The sequence below is a fragment of the Berghia stephanieae genome, chromosome 15 (genome assembly GCF_034508935.2).
Source record: "Berghia stephanieae isolate SIO BIC M18660-M18661 chromosome 15, UCSD_Bste_1.3, whole genome shotgun sequence".
Lineage (NCBI taxonomy): Eukaryota > Metazoa > Mollusca > Gastropoda > Nudibranchia > Aeolidiidae > Berghia > Berghia stephanieae.
Genome location: NC_088374.1, coordinates 23,164,608 through 23,169,288, shown reverse-complemented (window position 1 = coordinate 23,169,288; position 4,681 = coordinate 23,164,608). Strand labels below are relative to the sequence as shown.

The following is a 4,681-nucleotide window of genomic DNA, read 5'->3' as shown; positions in this document are numbered from 1 at the left end:
GTTGTAATTTGTTATGAATATTTTCTTCCTGGACATGTAACGAATAAACTCAATTTAAATCATAAGTTGTTGACAATAAATGCCATATGAATTGCATAGACTTCTTGATGATGTTAAAACCTCAAATTTGTTGGATAGTTTTTAGAAAATATTGAATAAATAAGGTCAAAAATTAACATTCCAGGTCGTGGAAGTTGCTTAAATTGTAAGATACATTTCTAAAATACAATCTGAGTTTACACTTATCAAATTAATTGATTAAATTTGAGTTCCCCGCGTTAAGAACTTTTTCTTCTTTATCGGCAATCAATAAAATAACCTTAACTAAAGTCAAACACACATATTAGTAGGGACACTCACATTTTTTTTGTCGATACGATTGTTTCAATGGGTTTCAATATCGTCGGTGTTCTTCTTTTTAGGGATCCAATGTCGAAAGACAATATGGAGACCCATTAAAACGATTGTATCGGCAAAAAAGTAAACGTCCCTACTTATTTCATTTGATCTAACCAATGTTATAGAGCACCTAGTACCTACAAGTACCCACCAACACTCATATATATATCTTCTTCTTCTTCTTCTTCGTTCCTCTGATGGACATCTATGGCTGCAGTCCGATATCTGCTATGAGGTCTGTGGTCCGCTTTAGGTCCTCAGCCTCACCATAGAATATATATATATATATTGTCGAAATGTAAAAATAAACTCTTTCTCACACTTCTGAATAGGTAAACTTAAAAGATTGGAAGCCTCTCTGGTATTTTGAAAAATCCAAAGTATACAAAATTAACAAAGCTATCAAAACAAAAGCTTTGCTCATATCCTTTCCGTTTACCATTTCAAATTTCACCGTTCTCATTCATACATTGGAGTTAACGATAAAGCTACCTCCTCCCGCAGCTCACCATCACTGCCTACAATTGTCACCTTGAGGTGTCTCTCGAGAAATTGAAATGAAGTCACTTGAAGTTAAATTCGGATTGAAGTGTTTGTTCTACAACAAGGAAATCTGATTTGTATGTAGTGATGTTTTGCGTGTTCATTCTTGGTATCCAACGGGCACATGTATGCCTATAGGCCAGAATTACAGGAACAATATTTTCAACTATTCCCTGTGAGAACATCCTGGCCTTTGCAATGTCTCTGATTTGCTGCCATCGATGCAGCCTGTGACCATACATTGTAAGCCCGGTCATTAATGTTGGTGGAGACAACATCAGTTCTAGTAAAACTCCTAAACCACTATTGAACCACTTGAATGCCAACACACACGTCATCACACACACATTGCAGCAGTTCATGATTGTTTACGAGCGCAAATTGCTCTGGGATATGGTAATAAGTTACAGCCCGTTCTGAGATGAATAGGGGGATCCGATAGCACAGTTCATAGAGCACGCATTCACAAGCAAGGGGACCAAGACGGTTCCTTGTTTTAGTAAAGATTTTTCTTCTGATCCCCTGTTCATCCAGCAGTGATTGGGTACCTGGAATTGTTAGATATGGCGGAAAGCAATTTGCGATAGACCAGCGTCCAGTCCAACGAGTATCAGGCAATTGTTAATGTCCATTTCAAGCCATAGAAGTCGGGCTAAACTAGGGATCCATGGGCAAAGCGGTTCTTAAGTACTGTCACTACTGTGGTGTATATCCCTTCAAAGTGATTTGTTGTTAGAATAGGCGTTCTTTCGAATAAGAAATATCCGCTAAATTAAAGCTGGTGACAGAGTGGAAAAACAAAAATACCCTCAGTGCGATGTATAATGCAAATTGGCGCGTTTAGTAAAATCAAGAATGTATGATAGTTTTCAAGACGTTTCATCTATCTTTACCGAATACAAGAACTTTGCGAATAGCTTTATTTTATCTCTGTCATTGTTATACATTCAGTGTTATATTATGGTACAAAATTGACATTTCAACAACAAAGAAAACAATTTCGATATAATATTAGAATACTAAATATATATTTAATATTTCTCTGACTGTGTTATATTATTTTGCAAATTTAACGTGCTCTTAATCCCATTTAATGTTATATGTAAATAATTACATTAACCATATCTGTGCTATCTTCTAGTATATAATCGATATTTTATTAAATCTTATTCAGCGATATCACAATGCAAAATTGACTTTTTCTTTATCTTTTTGTTCTACAGCAAAACAGATTTGAAGAGAATATAACAGGAAAGGTTAACGTCATGTTGGTGTCAGTTCTTTTGGGTCTTTTTTTGCTTGTTACTGCGAACGTTGCAGAAGAAAGCTGTAAGTATCAATTTTCATGAAAACACGGATCATGATGATGGAGATAATGGTGAAGATAGTAAATATAGTAAAAAAATAAAATAAATAATAATAATAATAATAATAATAATAATAATAATAATAAAATAAAAAAAAAATAAAAAATAGAAGAAGAAGAAGAAGAAGAAGAAGAAGAAGAAGAAAGAAGAAGAAGAAAGAAGAAGAAGAAGAAGAAGAAGAAGAAAGAAGAAGAAGAAGAAGAAGAAGAAGAAGAAGAAGAAGAAGAAGAAGAAGAAGAAGAAGAAGAAGAAGAAGAAGAAGAAGAAGAAGAACAAGAAGAAGAAGAAGAAGATGAAGAAAAAGAAGAAGAAGAACAAGAAGAACAAGTTGAACAAGAAGAACAAGAAGAACAAGAAAAATAGTAGGAAGAGGTTGTTAGATGATAATTTTCTGAGAGAATCTGGTGTAATATATTATGTTATGGTAATTTACATTTTTTATCTGTCTTGAATTAGGTTTGATTATTTTTAAGTATCAATGTACAGAGATCATTTGAAACTATAATTATCTATGGTCTAATTAAGAGATACATAATTGTATACGTATTAGTCTACTTTATCGTATTTTGTGCTTTGATGATAAAAAATGGCAGTGAATTTACGGAACAATTGATCCCAAAACCTATTTTAAATGGATAGATTAGAATGGTAATCATTTCTTGAAATTATCAAAAGACATTCAAAAATACGTCATCAACTTTTGTTGTGATATGCTAGCAATGGATAGAATCAATTATAATCTGAATTTAAAGTCAACACCAATAAAGGATAGTATTATGGCCGACCTGATTTTTATCAGAGTCAAATAATGATATCATTAGCCTGAAATAAAAAGTAGATTTGCTTTTTTTTCTCGTATATGAGACTGTAAAAGTAGTTTTCATAATTAGAAGATTTGCCAATAGTTCTGTGATCGATTATAAAAAAAAGTTCTAGTGGCTATTTTGAACAATTTTATCCCCAACCCTGTTTAACATATTTGATTCATTAATACTTGTCAATGACTTTCAGATCAGCGATGTCCTTTCACATGGACCTTCAATGAAGAAAGCAAAACTTGTATCAAAGCATACAATGACAAAAAAGTCACGTGGATGAAAGCTAGAGATACGTGCCAAAGCATGGGCGGTGATTTGGTGGTAATACGGAATTCTCACATGAATGATTTTGTTCAGGGTAAGATTAAATTTACTTAAAATTGAAATCTTGTCTTTCAAATTTTCCGTATACGGTTCTCGTCATTGTAGGTCCTGGCCAGGTAATCAATTCAAGGATGGCTGTCAGAAAATGTTAAGAAAGAGCTTTTGCCACAGTGGAATTTTGACCAAGACCTACAATTTCAAAGACGAGTGTCATGTCACTTGACAAGAGTTCCCAATTCTTATTTTTATCACTAAATTTTCACTCTTTGGTACATCCTGGATGTGGACAACGTATTAGAGGAATTGTGAAGTCAGGGTATTAAACATTTAAGATTTAACTACGAAAGTTACAAGTAGTCCTCAGTTTTTCCTTTCCCAAATAACTTTCCATGAACGAAAACCCTCGTTTTCCCATCACATCATAATTTTGATCAATACATAGTGTTAGAGATTGTTTTCTTATATTTCATGTCTGATGTTATCTACGAGAAATGTGTCTTTTAACAAAAAAGTTATAGTAGGAATATTAATATGGTCTATCACTATATATATATATATATATATATATATATATATATATATATATATATATATATATATATATATAATACTTAACTGAAAACTGCAACGACTAAATTTAAAAGTGGACTAACGGATACAATAAAGCTTTACATTGGTTACCCGTGGCTGCCTACAAGCAAATTCAAGATATTTTCCAGCTCTTTTCTTGTGTTTGTAGCCTTTATGTTGTGACATATTCAATAACAGCTCTTAATTATATGACAAGCATTTTAAAATCTGATTTGGAAGCTGAAAACACAAATTCTAAAATGTAACTCCTTAGAAAAAGTCATACGAAGACACGTCGGGTGATTCATCTCTCTCGATAAATCTGTCCAGAAACGTGTCCTTTAGAAATTCGCAAAACCGCCTATCTCCTCGATAGATTAACACTCATTGAGTTCTGATACTCATTAAGTTGAGATGCAACATAAATTTATAGACCTTTACATATATCGTTTCCTTCCATTTAAAAAAGATGGGACTATAACCGGTTTGTCCATGCGCACATCAAAATTTTACTTTTGGATAGTATTTCTTTCTTTTAATTGTATCTGCTTTTTTCTTGTGTAGTGTTTAGTTGTTTTTTTTTAATATTTTGCTTGTTTGTTTGTTTGGCGTTATGTTTGTTCGTTGTATTTTCAAAAAAAAACATTTTCCTGTCCTATA

General features: G+C 32.6%; 1 long non-coding RNA gene across 2 annotated transcripts in view; it reads left to right on the top strand.

Annotated features, from left to right (window-relative positions):
• LOC144960673 (uncharacterized) overlaps positions 1-3,520 on the top strand; it is a 3,683-nt gene extending 163 nt beyond the window's left edge. The window contains exons 2-3 of one of the 2 annotated variants that reach the window (XR_013642915.1): positions 2,174-2,271; positions 3,321-3,520. This is a non-coding gene — a long non-coding RNA (uncharacterized LOC144960673). Of the gene's footprint in view, positions 1-2,165; positions 2,272-3,320 lie in introns of both variants that reach the window. The other variant, XR_013642916.1, reaches the window with a different exon arrangement.
• Positions 3,521-4,681: the final 1,161 nt, after the last annotated feature.